Here is a 22,335-nt window from a genome sequence, read left to right as displayed (position 1 = left end):
TACGACATCTATAGACTGCTGGTGGAGGTTTTACAGCCCTGGAGGGTTCTGGGGGATTTGATAGGGGATTTAGGCTGGGCTATAGGGGATTTGGGATGCTCTGGGGCTCCCTAAATGGGGTCTGGGAGGTCTATAGGGGACCTAAAGGGTCCAGGAGGGTTTCAGGGTCTCTAAAGGGGAATTTTGTGATTCTTAAAGGGAATTCTTGGGAATTTTGTGCTCTGTCCAGGGAATTCTTGGGGTTCCTGTACGGAATTCTGTGGGTCCTTTTGAGAATTTTTGGGAATTTTGGGGTCCTTAAAGGAAATGTGTCGGTCTCTTGGGAAATTTGGGCTCCCCATAAGGAAACGTTGGGGTAATTAAAGGGAATTTTGTAGTGTCTGTTGGGAATTTTTCGGCCTATTTTGAGAATCGTGGGGTCTTCACTGGGATTTTCTTAGAATTTTGGGTCCAAACATAGGACTTTTTAGGTCCCTATTGGGATGTCTTGAAATTATGGGGTCCTCCAATGGAATTTAGGAGGTTTCCCTAGAATTTTTTTGGGTTCCCTATTGTTATGAATGATATTCTATTTTTCCAATTTATCAAGTAGCAAGATTAAACGTAGCAGCAAATTTTTAATAGTAACAATGATAAATGTACACAATTAAAGTATTGGAGATCAATACAATCGAAGTATTGAATCCATATATTTTAGGATAAGTAAAATTTGGCAGTAAGTAATTTAGTATAATTGAGGTTCATATAAAGCATGAGCAAAACCGACCAGGGAGGGCCCCCCCAACCGGGGATACGGGGAGGGACTCGCCCCTCCTCACGTACCAAAGCATCAAGGCTAACAATCCCCCTTATATACTATATGCTACACAAGTGACTGGAAAACTCCTCCTAGTTTCTATTCCTAAAGTCTACGTCACTGTGTGTACGGTGCATGCTCTACTGATGGGTTAGGGGGTCTCTCATCCTTTTGAGGGTTTTATTTCTGATGAAGGCTCGTCGTCTTCATCAATGACCAAGCCGTGACCTGCAGGTAGTGCATGCTCACTATGTGACTGAACAGATGTTTTCCATAAGACTCTAATTAAATCCCATGCCTGGAATCGTCTCATCTTGGCCCATTTCAAGGTTGAAACTCTATTTCTAGATGGTACTTATCAGACCTTTGTCCTTCTACTATTCCATTCCAACATCCTCGTTCAACTCCCAACATCTGGAAGATGTCCTTTGACCTGTCTCACCCATCTCCCCACTCATTCTGTAAAAAATGTCTTCTTTTGATCTAAATAAAATTTTGTAAATATAGTTATAATTCAATTACCACGAATCACATTTATCACACAGTTCGAGCGGAACACTGGAGGCAGTGATGGCAGGGGGGACAAACAAGGGAAAGGTGTCTGTGATGCTGAGCAAACCTGGATGTGTTTCAGGAATGCAAAGGGCCAAGGGCTGAGCCCCAGCCCCTGGCAAGGCACATCCTGTCCCTCCCTCATTGCTCAGGGCTCTTCCCGGGCCACTGGGCTCTGGGCATGTGCAATGCCAAGGGCAGCACCATGGGGCGGCCCCTGCCAGGCTGCTGAGCAGGGACAAGGAGGCAATGAGGCCCCAGCACAGCAAGGCTCACTTGTCCCCTGCTGGCCTCAGGCCCAGGGCCAGCGTGCATGGCCCAAGTGCTGCAGGAGTTGGCTGTGTCAGGGCCTTTCAGCTGCTGCCCATCCCTGTGCCCTCTGCAGCCCAGGCTGTCCTACAGTGTCCATGCCCTGCGCCTCTGTCCCTGCAGGCTGTCGTCATCCCCCGGCTGCCCCACCTCGCTGGCCCCTTCCTTTGCTGACAGCTCTGCCTCCTGCCTGCCTCTGCCTGGACACACAAAGCCTTGGGCTGGCCCACACTCCTTCTGGGGGACGTGTTGCACCACAGCCCTGCCCTGGGAGAGAAATTCTTGTCTCTTTATATCCAGTCTGGCCCTCATCAATTTCCCATTGCATTAATTAATTCTCAGGCTGTTTTCTGCTATATCTAAAGGATCCACCATCTCTGAAACTGACCTTCAGCCCCTCCCAGGGCTCTCCTTTGCTCTCCTCAGTCTCCACTGCATTGAGCACAGAGCTCCTTTGCCCCTACACAGTGTTCATATGCTTGCAGCTTCCAAAACCCACCTGGGGAGATCTCTGGGCCCTCTCCAAGATCTTGGCAAATGAGAACATTCTGCTCATAGTCTAAGCAAATCACCAGAGGACAAGACAGGACCTGTCTGTCCTGGCTACTTTTTTCTGGGTGCTGTCCTCGGATAGATGGAATTTTAGATGTAAAATCCCAATTTTGGCCATTGACACCTCGGTGAGAAGGGCAGTTTTCCACGGGAAGGAAAACACAGAGCCCCATGTTTGGTGGTAGATGAGAGACTGCCTGCAGGAGGCCAAGGCCAGCCAGAGCTGTCTCTCCTGGCAGATTTTGGCTTGAAGAACCCTTGCAGATAGAGAACATTTTAGGTGGAGTAGCAATTTCAGCCTTGGGCAGCAGGAAAGAGGGATGGTTTATTTCCCTAGGAAGGAAAGCACAGAGCCCCAGTGCTCCAGAGGCTGATGAGAGGCAGCCCTTGACATGCCAGGGTCAGCCAGACCTGCCTTGTGGCCCCCAGGAGGCCAAACCATCCAGACCCATTCCATGTCCCCTTGGTTCCACAAGGCCCTGTAATGTCACAATGTTCTCCTTGCTCCTGAGGTGTCACAATGGCCCCTTGCTTCCATGAGGCCCTGCAGGGTCACAATGGCCCTTTGGATCCGTGGGCCCCACAGTGTCACAATGGTCTCCATGCTTCCATGGGGCCTTGCAGTGCCACAATGGTCTCCATGGATCCACGGTGCCCTGCAGGATCACAAGGGCCCTTGGGCTGCACCAGGCCCTGGAATGCAACAATGGCCTCTTGGTTCCACAAAGCCCTGCTGCTTCACACTGGTGCCTTGGGACCATGCAGCCCAGCAGGGCCACAATGATGTCCTTGGTGCCACGAGGCCCCACAGTGTCACAATGGCCCCTTGGATCCACGGGGTCCCCAAGGTGTCACAATGGTCTCCACAGGAAGGAAACAACTGAGCCCCAGTGTTGCAGAGGCAGATGTGGGGCAGTCACCAGAGGCCAAGGACAGCCAGACTTGATGGTATTTGCAGATTTGTCTGGGAGTAATACCTGGATATGCAGAATTTTAGAGGTACAATACCAATTTCAGTATTGACATGGACATCTGGAGGAAAATGATGGCTCTTTTCCATAGGAAGGAAAGTATGGACCACCAGTGTTTAAGGGGCAGATGAATGGCGACCATCACAGACCCAGTCCAGGCAGACCTCTCTGTTCTGGCAGCTTTAGTCTGAAAGCAATCCTTGGATATAGGGAATTTCAGAGATGGAATCCTAATTTTGGGCATTTCTGCATTGATAAGAGGGATGGTTTTTGCCATTGGAAAAAAAGCACTGAGCCCCAGTGTTCCAAAAGCAGGTACGAGGCAGTCCCCAAGAGACAAAGGGCAGCCAGATCTGTCTGTCCTGGCAGCTTTCACTTGGGAGAAATCCTTGGATGTACAGAGTTTTGGAGGTGGAATCCCAATTTCAGCCACGGCTGCGTGGTCGAGGTGGATGGTTTCACCATAGCAAAGGAAAGTGAGAAGCCCACGTGTTTTGCAAGAAGATGAGAGGTGGCCACCCTTAGGCCTAGCCAGCCTGACTTGTCTCTCCTGGTACCTTTCATCTGGGAGCTATCCTTGGACATAGGGATTTTTAAAGGTGGAATCTCAATTTTGGTTGTGGATGCCAGGATTGGAAGAAGAGTTGTTCTCATTAGGAAGGAAAGCACAGAGCCCCAGTGTTTCAAAGGCAAATGAAAGGCAGTCTTTAGGAAGCCAAGGCCAGCCAGACTTGACAACGATGGCAGCTTTTGTCTGCAAGCTGTCCTTGGATATAGAGAATTCTGGATGTGGACACTCAATTTTGGCTATGGGCACCTAGACATGAAAGGTGCTTTTTTTCCCACAGGAAAGAAAACCACACGGTCCCACTGTTTCAAAGGCAGATGAGAGGTGGCCTCTGGGTGGCCAAGGCAGTCAGATCTGTCTGTCCTGGCAGATTTCACCTGGGAACAATCCTTGCATCTAAGGAAATTTGGAACAGGAATCCCAATTTTGGCCATGGGCACCTGGAGGAGAATGACAGTTCTTTTCCATAGGAAGGAAAGCACAGAGCCCCAGTGTGGGAAGACATTGAAAGGATAGTACAGAAGGCAATCTCTCCCAATGAATTACAGCTGTACTGATGACTGAGGAGTGGAAACATCTGTGCCTGCCCAAGGAGTTGGGTTGTTCTAAATGAGTGGGTTAGCTTGCTGACCCAGAGTCTGCTGCAGTTTGGGATGGAGTCTGCTGGCTGTGCTGTGAGGAGGTAAGGGACATGCAGTCGTGCAAGAGACAGATAATGTAAGAAGATGTTGTGTGAGGATGTCCTGGGGTACAGTACAAAAATGTGTATTCTATCACCATCTGTTAAAATGTGGGAGGGGTGGTGATCCTTATCTCTGTGGGAGATATCCTCTGCTGATGTGCCATCTGATAAGATCGGGGGATGATCATCGTTATCTTTTCACAACCCATCCTTCCTCCAGAAGGTATCTTCTGTTAATGGACCATTAAGTCCTATTGTGTGACTGATAAGATTACATCATCCCATTGGGAGATGCCCCAGCCAGGGGCAGGAGCCAAGCCTTTCCTACCTAGATAAAATACTGGGGTTTGAGACGTGAAGGCAGCCCTTTCCACTGGATCCCAGAGGAAAGTCGGATCATTTCACATCATCGCTGAATCTTTGAAGGAAAACTGCACCTTCTACAGGAGCACTGCTTCAACAGAACCACATCTGTCATCCAGGAGGATGCAGCCACCATTTAACGGGACTGCTACCAACACCCTGACTGACAGGGTGTCAGGTTGTATTTCTGACTGTCTTGGTGGTTGTTTCTTTTATATTATTGAATGTATTTTATTTTTTCTCTTTTCTCCTTTTAAATTGTATTACTGACTTGGAGTCTCGCACTGGTTTTACTTTCAAACCAACACTTTTATTGGCGCCCAACGTGGAGCATGAAGGGTACTGAGAAAAGTCAGTGTTACAATTTTTTTTTCTCCATGATTCTCAACATGCTTACATGGGTTTTATATCTTGCTCTCTATATTTTTCCACACATGGGGAACTATCTGCCAGCTGTAATGCTGCTGTGTAGACCAGGATATGGTATAAAAATTGCTTTATTAGCCTATTATGTCTACTGCATGATAACCTCTGAGGCAATGAACATAATTCGGAATATATACCCGACTTTGTTTGCTTGTCCTAGTCTAGGTTGCTACATCCGGGGTTTTAACAATCACACCCAGCCCTTGGGGGGAGGGGTAAAGGATGGTTTTTTCCAATATTTCCGGCCTGATACAGTAGTTTTTGGAAATGTTGAGTTCCCGCTGGATGCTAAGGACAGCATAATATTGTTGTTAGTTCTGCTTTGTCTCCTCTGCACAGCCTCCAACATTCTTAGAAACAAAACACTACATGGTGTACTGCAGCGTATTCTTGAGGAAGAGGAAAAAACAAACAAATCAACTTTGTCCACGTCTGCACAGAATGTCACAAAGAGGAGAAGAGCCAAACACAAAGCAACAGTGTCCGTGTCTATGAAGACTGCCACAGAGGAGAAAAAAGCCAGAAGCAATGCAACAGTGTCCGTGTCTACACAGCCAGCCAGAGAGGAGAAAAAACCAGAATTACCATCAGCATCTCCACACAAACCATCACTGAGCCAGAACAGCCTAGACCAGTAGCAGTTGCCCCCGTTCAGAAGAAGAAATCAAAGAGCAAATCAGTTCGCATAGTGACTGACCAGGACCTGGCAGGACCTTCGCACCCAGCAGAAGTGACAGAGCCAGAAATCATCACTCGCTCTCTGTCCCTGGGTGAGCTGCGTGACCTGTGGAGGGAATTCACCCGCCAGACAAATGAGTCCATCTTGACCTGGCTGCTCCGCATCTGGGACGCTGCAGCCAATGACACCATTCTGGATGGATGTGAGGCCAGGCAACTGGGATCTCTGTCCCGGGATGTGGTCATTGACCAGGGGATTGGGAGAACCCAAGAAACTCTCAGCCTCTGGCGGCGACTGCTGACAAATGTGAAGGACAGGTACCTTTGTAAAGAAGATCTCCAGGTGCACCAAGGAAAATGGAGCACAATAGAACAAGGTATCCGATGCCTGAGGGAATTGGCTGTGCTGGAGATCATTTTCTCAGAAGATGAGAGATTTCCTAAGAGCCCAGACTGTGTCCGGTGCACGTCACAAATGTGCTTGAGATTCGCACAGCTTGGACCAGAGATGTATTCCCGTTACCTGGCAATGCTGCAGTGGAGGGAAGGTGGGGACATGGTAGGCATCTTGGCCAATAAACTAAGAATTTATGAGGACACTGTCACAGCCCCATTTCGTACCCGTGTCTCATCCGTGGAAACAAGGCTGGTGGAGCAAGTCCGAAGCCTGATTGAAGAGGACCATCAGAAACCAAAAAACAGAACTTAAGGAAAACAACTGCCAGATCTCTCCAGAACCAACAAGAGTTTCTGCCATTAGGAGCTGGTGTTCCTCAGGCAGGGAGAGAGGACACACTCCACGAGGTAACCTCTGGTTTTTCCTTCAGGAGCATGGAGAAGACATGAGGAAGTGGGATGGAAAACCCACCTCCTCCTTAGCAGCACAGGTACGTGAGCTGAAAAGAGGGACACCTAACACAAGAAGCTCATCTAGAGTCAATGCTGCTCCAGTCTCTCATGTACAGAACTCCAGACAGTATCAGAATGATGATATGACTGATCCTCTTGAAGGAACCTCAAGAACCTATTTACAGGAAGAGACCAACATGTACCAAGATCAGGAATAGAGGAGCCCTGCCTCTAGCCAGGTAGAGGAGAGGGATAATCGGATCTATTGGACTGTGTGGATCCGATGGCTTGGCACATCTGACCCACAAAAACATAAGGCTTTGGTTGACACCGGCGCCCAGTGTACTCTGATGCCATCAAAGTATGTAGGAGAAGAATCCAACTCTATTTCTGGGGTAACAGGAGGATCCCAGCAGCTGACTGTAGTGGAGGCCGAAGTGAGTTTAACTGGGAACAGGTGGCAGAAACACCCCATCGTGACTGGCCCAGAGGCCCCATGCATCCTTGGCATAAACTATCTTAGAAATGGATACTTCAAAGACCCAAAAGGATATCGCTGGGCTTTCGGGATAGCTGCTGTAGAGACAGACGACATTAGAAAACTGAGCACCTTGCCTGGTCTTGCAGATGACCCCTCTGCTGTGGGACTACTGAGTGTTGAAGAGCAACAGGTACCAATCCCCAGAACAACAGTACACCATCGGCAATACCGTACTGACAGAGACTCAGTGATTCCCATCCATAAAATGATTCGAGAGCTGGGGAGCCAAGGATTGGTCAGCAAAACCCACTCACCCTTCAACAGCCCCATCTGGCCTGTGCGTAAATCAGAAGGAGAATGGAGATTGACCGTAGACTATCGTGCATTGAATGAGGTGACTCCACTGCTGAGGCTGCTGTGCCAGACATGCTGGAACTGCAGTACGAGCTGGAGTCCAAGGCAGCAAAGTGGTACGCCACTATCGATATCGCCAATGCATTTTTCTCCATTCCTCTGGCAGCAGAATGCAGGCCTCAGTTTGCTTTCACCTGGAGGGGCGTGCAGTACACCTGCAATCGTCTGCCCCAGGGGTGGAAGCACAGTCCCACCATCTGTCATGGACTGATCCAGGCTGCACTGGAAAAGGGTGAAGCCCCCGAACATCTACAGTATATCGATCACATCATTGTATGGGGCAGCACAGCAGGGGAAGTCTTTGAGAAAGGAGAGAAGATTATCCAGATTCTGCTGAAAGCTGGTTTTGCCATTAAGCGAAGTAAAGTTAAGGGACCGGCTCAGGAAATTCAGTTTCTAGGAGTCAAGTGGCAAGATGGACGTCGTCAGATCCCAACAGGGGGAATTAATAAGATCACTGCTATGTCTCCACCTACCAACAAGAAGGAAACACAAGCTTTCCTAGGTGCCATAGGCTTTTGGAGAATGCACATTCCTGAGTACAGTCAGATTGTGAGCGCTCTCTACCTGGTTACCCGCAAAAGGAACGATTTCCACCGGGGCCCTGAGCAGCAGCAAGCCTTCGCCCAGATCAAGCAGGAGATTGCTCATGCAGTAGCCCTTGGCCCAGTCAGGACGGGACCAGATGTGAAGAACGTGCTCTACTCTGCAGCTGGGAACCATGGTCTGTCCTGGAGCCTGTGTCAGAAGGTGCCTGGTGAGACTCGGGGTCGACCACTGGGATTCTGGAGTCGAAGCTACAAAGGATCTGAAGCCAACTACACTCCCACAGAGAAGGAGACCTTGGCCGCCTGTGAAGGAGTTCAAGCTGCCTCAGAGGTGATTGGCACAGAAATACAACTCCTCCTGGCACCCCAAATACCAGTGCTGGGCTGGATGTTCAAGGGAGAGGTGCCTTCCACACATCACGCCACTGACACCACACGGAGCAAGTGGATTGCCCTCATCACTCAGCACGCCCGTATTGGGAATCTAAATCGCCCTGGGATTCTGGAAATAATTACAAACTGGCCTGAAGGTGAGACTTTTGGATTGTCTTCTGAAGAAGAAGAGGAGCAAGTGGCACGTGCTGAGGAAGCCCCACCATATAATGAGCTACCAGAGACTGAAAGACGATATGCCCTCTTCACTGCTGCTTCCTGCCAAATTGTAGGCACTAACCGGAAATGGAAAGCTGCAGTATGGAGCCCCACACGACAAGTTGCACAAGCTACTGAGGGACAAGTTGGACCGAGTTAGGTCGCAGAGCTAAAAGCCACCCAGTTGGCTTTGGATATTGCTGAATGAGAGAAGTGGCCAAGGCTCTATCTCTACACTGACTCATGGATGGTAGCTAATGCTCTGTGGGGATGGCTGGATCGCTGGAAAAAGGCCAACTGGCAGCACAGAGGGAAACCAATCTGGGCAGCTGAGATTTGGCAGGACATTGCTGCCCGAGTAGAGAAATTGACCATAAAGGTTCGACACGTGGATGCACATGTACCCAAAAGCCGGGCTAATGAAGAACATCACAACAATGAGCAGGTGGACCGAGCTGCCAAAGTGAAAGTATCACAGGTGGATCTAGACTGGCAGCACAAGGGAGAATCATTCCTAGCTCGTTGGGCCCATGATGCCTCTGGTCATCAGGGGAGAGATGCAACATACCGATGGGCCCGTGACTGAGGGGTGGACCTTACCATGGACAGCATCTCACAGGGCATCCACGACTGCGAGACCTGTGCCGCGATCAAACAGGCCAAGCGGGTGAAGCCTCTGTGGTACGGTGGACGATGGTCGAAGTACAGGTATGGGGAAGCCTGGCAAATTGACTACATCACCCTTCCCCAAACCCGCCAGGGCAAACGCTACGTACTGACCATGGTGGAAGCAACTACTGGATGGTTAGAGACCTACCCTGTGCCTCATGCCACTGCCTGGAACACCATCCTGAGCCTAGAAAAACAAGTCCTTTGGAGGCATGGTACCCCTGACAGAATTGAGTCAGACAACGGAACCCGTTACAAGAACGGCCTTATCAACACCTGGGCCAGAGAACATGGCATTGAATGGATATATCATATCCCTTACCATGCGCCAGCTGCCAGGAAAGTTGAACGGTGTAATGGACTCCTTAAGACTACTTTGAAAGCACTTGGTGGTGGAACCTTCAGAAATTGGGAAATGAACTTGGCCAAAGCCACCTGGATGGTTAACACCCGAGGGTCCATCAATCGAGCCACTCCTGCCCACTCTGAACCCCTGCACACAGTGGATGGGGTCAAAGTCCCTGTGGTACACATGAAAGGTATTTTAGGAAAGACTGTTTGGATTAATCCCACCACAGGCAAAGGCAAACCAATCCGTGGGATTGTTTTTGCTCAAGGACCTGGTTGCACTTGGTGGGTAATGCAGAAAGATGGGGAAACCCGTTGTGTACCGCAAGGAGACCTAATTTTTAGTGAGAACTGTATGTAAGGTTTCATTTTGTATTATATATCTGTAAGAGGGTATTGGTTTGGGTGTGATGTAGATGGTAATAGAATAAGGGGTGGATTATGTCCTGGGGTACAATGCAAAAATGTGTATTCTATCACCATCTGTTAAAATGTGGGAGGGGTGGTGATCCTTATCTCTGTGGGAGATATCCTCTGCTGATGTGCTATCTGATAAAATCAGGGGGATGATCATCGTTATCTTTCCACAACCCATCCTTCCTCCAGAAGATATATTCTGTTCATGGACCATTAAGTCCTATTGTGTGACTGATAAGATTACATCATCCCATTGGGAGATGCCCCAACCAGGGGCAGGAGCCAAGCCTTTCCTACCTAGATAAAAAACTGGGGTTTGGGACCCGAGGGCAGACCTTTCTACTGGATCCCAGAGGAAAGTTGGACCTTTTCCACATCATCGCTGGATCTTCAAAGGAAAACTGCACCTTCTACAGGAGCACTGCTTCAACTGAACCACATCTGTCATCCAGGAGGATTCAGCCACCATTTAACGGGACTGCTACCAACACCCTGACTGACAGGGTGTCAGGTTGTATTTCTGACTGTGTTGGTGGTTGTTTCTTTTATATTATTGCATGTATTTTATTTTTTCTCTTTTCTCCTATTAAATTGTATTACTGACTTGGAGTCTCGCACTGGTTTTACTTTCAAACCAACACATCTTGTTATGGAAAACATCTGCTCAGTCACATAGTGGGCATGCACTACCTGCAGGTCACACAGCGGACACTGATGAAGACGACGAGCCTTCATCGGAAATAAGACCCTCAAAAGGATGAGAGATCCCCTAACCCATTAGTAGAGCATGTGCCATACAACATAGTGATGTAGATTTTAGGAATAGAAACTAGGAGGAGTTCTCTAGAAACTTCTGTAGCATATAGTATATAAATAGGATTTTTGGCCTTGATGCTTTGGTACGTGAGGAATGGCGAGCCACTCCCCATATCCCCGGTCAGTTTTGCTTATGCTTTATATGAACCTCAATTATACTAAATTATATTCTCAAATATATGCATTTTGATTGTATTCATCTCCAATACTTTAATTGTATCCATTTATAATTGTTACTATTAATTTAATCTCGTTGCTTGATAAACTGGAAAAATAGAACGTCATTCATAACATTATCAAACAAGTCAGAGCAAGAGAATGAGAAAATAATTCCTACGAAAACATCTTCCCCTCACCCTTCCCTCCTTCCCGGATTTCCTGTTATTCTCCATTCCCTCCCCTGTCCCCACACAGGGGATGGGGGTCACAGTCAGATCGTGTCACTGTTCCCGGTTCCTGTCTGCAGTACAGAGGTGGCTGCCCTGTCCCCGGGACTGTACCTTGGAAGGTTCAGACTTCTCGATCTGTCCACTCCATCTCCCCCTCCAATATGCACACACACACGCTTTTTTGCTTTTTTTTTTTTTTTTTTTAGTAAAACAAAACAATATTCATAATTCTCTTAAGTCTTTGTTCTTCCCTAGTTCAAGAATTTAACACACCCTTGGCTGAACAACAGTCCATGTCAATTAGCACCGTTTTCTAGAAGTGACAATCTCTTTCGTTCCTTCTTACCTACAAGTCCCTGGCCCTGTTTCCAAGCAGATTCCCAGGGTTTGTTTAAGTCACATTCACCCTGTCCCTTTCACCCGTCACTGCCGGAGCCTCCTCACCTGCTCACCCTCGCAGGTTCCTCCAAACGCGTGTCCCTGCCCGCGGGCTGGGCTGGGCTGAGCTGAGCTGGGCCGGGCTGGGCCGAGCTGGGCTGGGCTGAGCCGGGCTGGGCTGGGCTGATCTGGGCTGGGCCGGGCTGGGCCGGGCTGGGCTGGGCTGGGCTGAGCTGGGCTGGGCCGGGCTGGGCCGAGCTGGGCTGGGCTGGGCTGGGCTGGGCTGGGCCGAGCTGAGCTGGGCCGAGCTGAGCTGGGCCGGGCCGGGCCGGGCTGAGCTGGGCCGAGCTGGGCTGGGCTGGGCTGGGCTGGGCTGGGCTGAGCTGAGCTGAGCTGGGCTGGGGGCAAAGAGCCTGGCAGAAACCAACACCCGCGGGACGCTTTGGTTCGCAGGGCCCGAAGGTCCGGGGTTCCTCCCTTTCCCCTGTTCCACTTGATTTAGGATTAAATTTTTGGAGGGGATAAAGGAGTGTTTTTTCTCCAGCACTGGGTGGGTTTTTCCCTTGCATGGAGCACTTGGGCCTTCCCCGGGCCCCTTCTGCCCTCTTGCAGAACCAGTGGCATTTTCCACCACGCACAGTTTGTAACCAAGAGGCGGCTGCAGCCGAGGAGGCTCCAAGCGCCTCCTTCCAGGCTGACTCTGCAGATGCCGAGGCTGCTCTGGGCTCTGCCAGGGCTCAGCTCTGGGCGAGGCTGGGCTCGCTCTCCCCTCGCATTGCTCGGGGCAGCTGAGTCACAGGGGGAGAAGGCAGGCACACAAGGGTGTTGAGGTTTTAAGAGAGTTTTTATTCAAAAAACTTCCATAACAAACAGTCCTAACGACCCTAACTAACTAGCAGTGCTAACTACCATAACTAACTAGTCCTAACTACTGTAACAAAAAGCTGTTCTCAAGTGCTTCATCTCCTCTACTGCACCCGTGGTTGCTTTGCTGCAGCGATCAGAGGGGTCAGGCTGGAGAGAGGCTTGGCTGATGATAAAAATGGGTGCTGACCAAAGGATAAAAAAGAAAGAAATGAACCATTACTTTCCAGAGTCAAGTTCCTGGACGAAGGGGAATGGTTTGAAACTCCAGAGACGGAAGCAAGCTCAGATTAGGTCTAAGGAGGAATTTTTTTACCAGGGGAAACACTGACAGAGGGTGCCCGGAGATGTGGGAGGTGCCTCCTCCCTGGAAGCATCCAAGCTCAGGTCAGGCAGGGCTCTGAGCCACTTGAAGATGTCCCTGCTCGTTGTGGGTCACCAGGTCCAGATGACCTCGAACGGACCCAGACAACCCCAACCAGGCGAGGATTCTGCTTGCTTTGCGTGTGAAAAGCAGCGAGGCTGGAGATTATCGGAGGGGGGCCCCCCAAGAAAACCCCTCCCTGGCGCTGCTGTTTCCCCTGCAGCCGCTTCGCGCTCACCTGCAGCAGCTCCTGGGCAGAGAAGCGCCGCTCGTCGTCCGAGTCCAGGCTGCACTCGAGGAAGTCCCGCAGCAGAGCCGACAGGCGCCGCGGCTCCTGCAGCTGCGGGGTCCCGTTCTGCCGGATCAGAGCCCGAGCCTGCAGGAAAAGCAAAGGCAGCGCTGTGCCAGCTTCCTTCACACCCACAGCTGCTCACATCGACCCCGGTAACTCAGCCCCAGCTCCGGGGGCAGTTTCCTCCCTGGCAGAGATGCTGCTCACGGCTCATTTTTCTATGCCAACCAATAACCCCAAACCCTGATGCAGCCACAGCCATTGCAACACCCAAATGATCTTGCTTGAGAGGCCATTTAGTTGTCTGACTTTGTTAGTAGGAACCTCCATCAGAAACAGCACATTTTGCTTCTCCAAATACGGACACCAGCTTTACAGGCCATTTTCAAGAGTCAGTGTGGTCTGCGTGTGTTATTTTAAATTGCATCAAACGCATGTCTGCAGTGCCACTGACACTGAAGTAAATGAATTCCTGATGCCCCATCCCAGAAATTGCCAGGCAAGGAACAGGAGGTTGGGGTTGCTGAAAGCTCAGGCTTGATGACAGAAAAGTAGCTTGGACTAGGAAGGAAATAGGTTGGACTACAGGGATGTTAAGCAATCATCTTCATGTTTTAGACAAGCTTCCCAGTGAGAAAAATCAGGGGGGAGTTCAACTTAAACCTCTCTTAAAAACCTCTTTTAGAAACTGCTTCAGAAAACTTGTTGGGTTTGGGGATGGGTTTTGGGGTTGGTTTGTGTTTTTTTTCCAAGATAACATTAGAGCTGATACACTGGCTTCACATTTTCAGGTCATCCTCACTGACAGAAGAGCTGCAACAATTTGAAACCCAAAGCAAATTGTTGCTGGAGACTGCAGAATATTCATCTGCGTTCAGGCTCGAGTCTCCTGGGAATTCCCTTCCCAATATGCAGAAACCTCCAGCAGCTCCTCCCAGTGCAGGGTCAGCCTGTGCTCACAGGCCTCTGCAAACACTGGAGAATTTGCCTCTTACCATAGCCCCTGTTCCCTTGAAGTAAGGAGGTTCTCCTTCCACCATCTCGATGGCCACAATGCCGAAGGACCAAATGTCCACCTTGGGGCCATAAGGAGACCTGGTCACAACTTCTGGGGCCATCCAGTGAGCAGTGCCCACCATGGAGCTGCACTGGTCCTGCTCAGGGCTGAGCTGAGCACAGAGGCCAAAATCAGCTGAGGACAGAAACAAACACTGTCAAAGACAGCTGCAATGAGGAAACCAAGCACAAAGATTCCCCACTCTCAAGGTGAGAATGCAGTAGTGAAGTCAGCTGGAAAAGTCCTCAGGGCTGTGGCCAAGGAATGATGGAACTGGACCCTTAAATAAACCCTCAGCGTTCATGCAGTGGCTTTTACTGATTCCCTTGCAGTTTAGATTCCAACTCCCGTCCCTCTGGAAGGGCCATGCCCAGAGCAAAGCCACTCCTGACACTCTGCTCCTCTCCTGAGCTCTCTGCACGGGGCAGCCGCTCTCAGCTGGCAGCAGGGGCCGGGCAGTGCCAGCAGCAGCACTTGTGGGGCTCTGACCATCACTGGAAACAGCCTCACACTCACACCCCGGGAGCACCGTGCCTGGCCACGAACACCCACCCAGCTTGACAGAGCCAGCCATTCCCAGAAGGATGTTGGAGCTCTTCACATCTCTGTGGATCACCCGGTTGGAATGGAGGAAATCCAGGCCCTGCAGACACTGAGAGACAACAAGAAACACAAGAATAAAAATCAATTGTCACAACACATCACACAAGAAAGGACAGTTTGGAATTCTCCCAGCAGCAACTTTGCTGTGACAGGCCAGGAGACAGTCCAGGCAAATGGTTCAAGGCAAAGCTGAGAACAGCAAATCAAATCAAATCAAATCAAAGAGAGACAGAGAGAGTACCACAGCAGCAGGAAAGAGGACAAGAACAGAGTAGAAGAGTAGTGATACTGGCAGGCCACTGACTTCAGAGGCTCTTTCTTCTCCAATTCATAAAAACAACACAGAAACAAAGCCCTGAGCATGGAGCCCCTCCTGCTCTCACAGCCTGTTTGGAAGGACCATCGTGTCCAAGCCATGGGAAGCACAAGCAGGATCCCTCACCTCCCGACTGACAGCTGCCATCTCTCCTTCAGCCATGCGTGTCTGTCTGACAACGTCCTGCAAAGTTCCTCCATCCATGTATTCCATCACCAGCCAGAGATCTTCGTCAACAAGGAAGCTGGAAGAGGAAAACAACAGCATGGAGATGAATGTGCACTGCTCAATTCCCCCATGGAAAAGCCTCCAGTGGAGTTTTGTTTCCAGGTCACTTGTCAATGAGAACACGATCAGATGGAGAGACATTCCTGCACAGGCCTTGGAATCTGCACAGTCTGAAGGAGAAAGAGACACCTGTGAGAAAGGAGATGCCTTAGATGGCAAGCAAGTGAAAAACACAGTTTAGCAACAGCCCAGATCAGTGTGGAACCACAACACTTGCCCCCAGCTGGTTCAGCATCTGAACTCATCAGTTCCACCATTCCCTCCAGAACAAGGCAATGCAACTTCCAGAGTTATCCAGGCAAGGAGGCCGTACAGCACTTGGGACAAAAGTTATCAACTCTTTGGAAAACCTTACACAAAGTCCCTTCAGAAACAGGCAAGGCCATTGAAAAATGGGCAAATGAGGCATTTCTGGAAACCTGGACTTCCTGGCATCTGCAGCAATGGAAAAGAGTTGGGAAGAAGAAGCCAAGGGAAATAATTTCTGCCATGGTTTTTCAGCAGTTGTCATAAGGCACAGCAAAGGGGTTCAGCTTGAAGAAAAAAACCAAACAAAAGCATGGAGGGAGTGAACTGCCAGGCTGTTGTTGAAGATATGGCCAGGTCAGGCTTTTTCAGAAGAGGCTACTGACTACGAATGAAAGATTAACACAGGGCCCTTGCACAGGATAAGACCTGAAGCACTCACCTGTCCAAAAAGATGACAATGTTGGGGTGGTTCTTGCCTTTCAGGAGCAGGATCTCATTCACAGCTCGTTCCCTGTTCTGCTCTCTGAGACTCATTTTCTTTATGGCCACCTGAAGTGACATTGCAGACCTTTAGCTGGAGGGGTCTGTGGCAGGAGACCACAGCAAGCATGGAGTGAATCTTTTTGGAGCGACAGAGCCAGGCTGTGCCAAACTGCCTTGGCATGGGACACCAGAGCTCAGCAAGTGCCATTCCCACAGCCCATTTCTCTGCTGGCTGGGGGCTGCTTACAGGACACGTGGCCAGAGACATTTGGCCTTGTAAGCTCTGCAGAAATGGTCCCTCAGCTGTCAGCCTCAAAGCTCTAACAACATTTTCTGCACCTACAGAATCTGCATCTTCTCAAATGGCCTTAGTTTATCACCACTCCGGTGATGATGATCATCATCATCATCGTTATTATTTAAACACATTTTGCAAGCAGGAGGTAATTCTGATGCTGTGAAACAGAGCAAAACAGCCCAGAACCCTTTAGCAATTCTATGGGACTTGGTCATGATTTCAAATGCCACTGCTCTGTTTGGGATTGCACAATAAAGCAAACACAGACATCCATTGTCACAGGGTGTCACTGACACCAGACCCAGTTGTGTTTCAACTGCAGCGTTTAGGAGAGAGCTTTGCTCTGGACATCCATCTTCTCATTTCTCTCCCTCTCTCTCTGTGAACAGCTGCAGTAGGACTAAAACCCCAAACTGAGCCCAAGCAGGATCTCTCCCTAATTAGGCCTAATTAGGCCTTTGAAGATGAAAAGCAGGATGGAAAAACTGCTAAATAGTGTTCCTGTCCAAGGCTGGGATGAAGATAAATTGGGCCTCAGTCTCCACCTGCTGATGCATTCATGGTTTTAGATATGAAGACCAAGCCATGGTGTCCGGCTCTGACAGACGCCACTGCCCTCCTTGCATTCCTCTGGGCACTTCAGAAGCACCAAGGCTGTCCCAGCTGTGTTCTGAAGGCTGACACTGCTCTGCCTTCAGAGGAGCAGCCTGTGCAGGAAAGCTCTGCTGGGCCCCCAAAGCTGCAGCCACAGCTCCCAGCAGAGGGGAAAGCCCTCGGGAGCTGCCAGACGTGCTGGACGTGGTGGCACTGACCTCTCCTCCAGTGGCCCTGTCGAGTCCTTTATAAACAGTTCCAAAAGCCCTGGAGACAAAACAGCAGAGAAGAAAGAAGCAGAGCTTTAGGCTCTGGGAGTGAAAGGCAGCCCAGACAGGAGATCTCTGCTGCCTGCAGCATTCACAAAACACCTGCGTGCATCGACCCTTCAAACAGCAGTGCAGCAGCCACCAGCCGTCTGCCATGCAAGGTGTGCAAGAGAAAACTGAGCCCAACACGAAGGAAAAGGGCTGGAGCGAATGTCCACACTGAATTCCTTTAGTTCAAAACCTGAGGTGGGAGTTGGTGTCTAAAGAAGTGGAAAAGAATGTATTTCATCCTTTTGCATTTCCTGCCTAAGACTTGCAGGATCCACAAGGGCCCTGCCATCAGGCAGGTGATGCATTTTCCCCTCGAGTGCAGCAGCTCTGTGTCTGTTACTGAATGCATGGAGTTTATTACCTGTGCTGAAAAAAGCACTTATTAGTTCTTCTTGAGAACTGTTTTCTGAGAGTCACCAGATGGTGAGTTGCTCTTTAGGGCAATCAAATTCCAGGCACAGAAGACCTTCCAGGTCCTGCTCCTTGCTGCAGGCAGGACACTGCCAGCCTCAGAGGCCTTTGACTGTGCCTTCTGACCACAGTTATCAATTCTGATCAAAACTGAGAGACAGCAGGATCATACGCCAGTGTCGGAGGGTGTTTGGAGCTCTCCTGACTCCAGCAAAATACCTGGGCCCTGCTTGTGCAGAAGGAACTGCCGTGCACTTACCCTTGGCCAATCTGCTCCAGTCCCAGGTATTTCTCAGCAGGCTCCCCCACGCTCACGATGTTCCCTGAAAGAAACCACGTGGAAGATGCTCCCTCCCAGATGGAGACCCCGCCTTGCAGCAGAGCCAGAATGCAGCCCCACTCCCTGGGGCCATGAGCCCCTTGGTGTCAGCTGGGGAAGGACAATGAATGACTCGGTGACATTCAGCTGCAGAGCAGCACTGGGTGCAGCTCATGCTGAGACACACACAGCACCCTGCTCTGGCACACAGGAACAGAACAGACGTACTCAGCTGCATCAGGCACCGCTCCCCTGTCCCCTCTGGCTGCAGGGCTGTGCTGCTGTCAGAATGTTCAGCCCAGGATCCCACAGCGGAGGGAGGTTCAGTGTGCTCTTCCCAAGCAGAAGGAGGTTCCTCGTCCTCTTCCCAAAATGCTGCAGGTTCTCCATCCTCTTCCCAAGCAGAGGCAGGTTCTCCATCATCTTTCCAAGCCGCGAGACGTTCACCATCCACATCCCGTGCTGGGATATGTTCACCCTCCTCTTCCCGAGCCACAGGATGTCCTCTGTCCTCATCCCACACCGGGAGATGTCCGTCGCCCTCATCCCACGCCATGGGAGCTTTTCTATCCTTGTCCCATGCCAGGGGATATCCACCATCCTCCTCCCATGCCGGGAGATGTCCACTGTCCTTGTCCCACACTGCGGGAGCCTTGCTGTTGTATTCCCAAACCACGGGGTGTTCACCATCGTCCCCCAGAACAGCGGGAATCTCACTGCTGTCTTCTTCCTCTTTGGAAGCAGAGGCAGCCAGAGGAGGTGCTGATGCAGCTTTGGTGCCCTGAGGACAGACAGTAGCGTGAGGGACAGGAAGTTCGATCTCAGTTGTCACCTTATTTATCCTCAGCTACACATCCAGCTGCACGAAGCAGAAACAGAGTTCAGAGTTGTACAAACTAACAATGGGCTAAAAGTGACATTGCCACTTATTGTTGGGAATTCGGTATTTCACCATGGCTAAGGCAAATCCTCTGCCTGCAAAACCAGACCTGCAGCTCTTCTAAAACTCTTCAGCAGAAAAGGAGAAAACTGCCAGGGATCCCTTTGCTGCTGCTGCTGCTGCTGCTGCAAAGACCCTGACAGGGACTTTCCTTCGGCCTCCCAGGATGGCACTCGGCTGCCACACACAGAGCTCACAATTTGCTGCACAGTTCTGAACACCAGAGGTTTCTTCCCACTCACCGAAGGAGGAGCTGCTTGGGATCCACGCATGAGGTGCCCTGCAATGGGAGAGGGAACATGAACCAGATGCTGGTAGGAAAAAAATTGCCCGTGGTGGGAAATGCCACGGAGCAAGGTAACCCCAAGAGAACATTTTGCTTTCACAGCATCCCTCCAGGAGCCACAGTCCCTTCACAGAGCAAGCAAGAGAACAGCACAAAATCCTGGGCTGTGTCAGTTCTTGGCTGGACCAGCAAACAAAGGGAGTTCCAGGCTCCACTGCCACAGACGCCCTGCTCGAGGGAACAGAACCCCCCCAGGCCTCATTGCAAACGCCTCGCTGGCTGCAGACACCCCCTTTTTGAGCTGCAGCTGCTGGCAGGAGCTCTGCCAAACCAACGGTGTCTTCATGGCAATTTGGTTACAAAGTTAACTCAAAGGTCCAGGGAAGAACAGAAAGCACACAGCAAGCCCAAAGCCACAGATGCTGCACCGAGAGAAAACCTCAACTTACTTGCCAAGTGGGTTAAAAAATACCCCGAATAAGCCACAGAGTACAGAGTGCAAACTGCAGCAACCACTTGCTGGATCATTGTGGCTGCGCTGCACACGTCTGCAGGCTGCACCCCTGCAGGCACACACGGACACGGGTCAGGGCTGGGCTGGCTGCCGAGAATGCCTCGGGCAGGAGGATCCTCCGGCAGTCAGCAGGCACCCAGAGCCTCTGGGCACTGAGGCCTCTGTGTCCCACAGCAACGGGAGCACCGCTGGGATGTGGCAACGCTCCTGTGACATCACAGCAGCAGCTCACGAAAAGAACGCTTGGAAGGTTCTCGGTGTCACTGTGATAGGTTGACTTAGGAAGAAGAAACTCAGAAGAGGTTCTTCCTAAGGGAATTTTTTCTCTGGGGGTTGGGATACCTGCAACAGCCAATTAAAGAAAGTTAGTTCGCTCCGGGAACACACATTTTGAAGGAGGTAATCCAGAACTGAGTCTCTTTGTCTTTCCGGTGGCTGAGCAGGTAACACCAACCCGAGCTTCCCCCTTCCCCCATGCGGGGGGGAGGCTCGGGAGGCCGCTTGGGCCCCGTTTGCCAACGAGGGGGACCCGATGGCCGGGGGGAGAAAATGTTTTGTGATAAGACCTTCACAGCTTCCTCCTCCACGGGCCTGCGGCTCTGGCGTGGGGGGGAGGCCGACTCTTGCTGCTGCCGGACGGGCCGGGCCTGCCCGGGTGGCCATGAGCAGTGTGGGGCTGCAGCCCAGCCCCAGAAAGGCTGATTGACACCTCAGCTGCCCCCCCAGCACGGCCTGAGCCTGGCCCAACTTTAGTAGTTGTGTTAAACTTTAACTCTTTAGTGTTCAGATAAGATTTGCAAAGCCTTCAGCCTTTCCTTTGAATATGAAAGGGAATAAAAAGATTTCTGAAGTCAGTGACGTAAGAGCTAAGTTTTTGAGATGGAAGGAGAATGAGAAGATGCTGAAATGGCTGAAAATCTTTTTGTAAAATTGTAGGGATGAACTGATGTACTGAATATTCCTATAAACCATGGAAAGAGACATGGGGCAATGGAAATGTTCCATTTAATAGAGGATTTGACCAAAGAGCACCTGTGTTGAGAATTTCTGCCCTGAGAAAAGAAGGGGATTTCGGTTTTCTTAAGATAAAGCCTGAGCAGAGAGAAAGGAGACAGAGGAATCTTTGCTGTCGAACATTTCATTCTTAAAAGTAATACCCCATGAGACAATCATGGCCCACATCTACAGCTTTGGGACGGCTGTAGAGTTGGGAGGAGCGTCACGGTTGCAGGTTCTCGGGTGGATGCAAATCATGAAAGATAAAACCACAAGAGAACTGTCTTTTTCCTTCTTGTGTGAAAAATCCCTACAACTTCAATAAAAAGAGGCTTCTCTCTCCAGAAGTGAACTGAGAAAGACTAAACTGGGGACTGACCGAAGTATTTGTTTTATGTTTGTTTTGTTTTTATGAAGATTAGGAGAGGGTGGGAAGGAGTGATCTGAAAAAATCTTATTCTGAATTTTTTTTTCCTTTCTCTTTGTTTATGTAGTTAATAAATTTTCTTTTATACTCTCTCAAGTTTTAGGCCTGCCTTGCTCTTTTGCTGCTGGTTCTGTCTCACAACAGGAAAAATAAGTTTATTTAAATTGGCAACTCAAAACGAAGACAATGACAAAGAGAGAAAAATAGAAATGGAATCGAGGTGGGAGGAGGGAAAGAGAGTGACAGAGCCAGATTAAGTAGAAAACCTCTCCAGTCTGTGGATCCCAGTGGCTTCCTGTGGATGCTCTACATCTCTGTCTTCTTGGTGCTCAGGGTTCCCCACAAACACGGTGTTCAGGGGGTCCATACACACTTGGGGCAGGTGGGAAGGCCCAGGTTCCTCCCCTGGCAGGGACAAGTCTGACACAGGCTCTGGCAGCAGCCTCTGGCTCTGCTGCATCCCTTTGCATCAGGAGCAGTGCTCTGCTGCAAGGCCTCAGCAGTGAGTCTGGGCAGCGCTTTGGGGCTCTTGGATGGATTCTGGCCCCTCCTCAGCTGCCCCTCACGGCAATGTGCCGTGGATGTGGCCTTCCCGGGCTGGGCATTTTCCAGCGGAGCCAGTTTGTGTGAGGGAGGATGGGTGTTGAGTGCCTGTGAGCAGAGGTTCCCCCACAGCCCCAGAACTCTCGTCCTCCCTGGCTGGCTGTGGGCAGTGTGTGCAAACGTGGCCTCAGCAGATGAGCCTGTGGGCTACGGCCTCCCCCAGCCCCAGCCTGGCCCAAGCTGATTTTCAGGACAGCTGCTGGCTTTGCCTTTCTTTGGATACATTCTCCTGCCTCAGTCTCGTGTCCTTGTCCCTAGACCAGAGGCAATTGATCAATGGTGTCACCTTGATGGTACCTCAGGTGCTGTTAGGC

At 50.4% G+C, this 22,335-nt stretch overlaps 1 protein-coding gene across 1 annotated transcript in view; it reads right to left on the bottom strand.

Annotated features, from left to right (window-relative positions):
* The window catches only part of LOC148219398 (uncharacterized), a 158,603-nt gene that overhangs the window by 62,465 nt on the left and 73,803 nt on the right, over positions 1-22,335 (bottom strand). The gene's annotated exons all lie outside the window — the stretch shown is intronic.

The sequence above is a fragment of the Sturnus vulgaris genome, unplaced genomic scaffold, assembly GCF_052056855.1.
Source record: "Sturnus vulgaris isolate bStuVul1 unplaced genomic scaffold, bStuVul1.hap1 Scaffold_141, whole genome shotgun sequence".
Classification (NCBI taxonomy): Eukaryota; Metazoa; Chordata; class Aves; order Passeriformes; family Sturnidae; genus Sturnus; species Sturnus vulgaris.
This window is presented reverse-complemented; position numbering and strand designations above follow the sequence as displayed.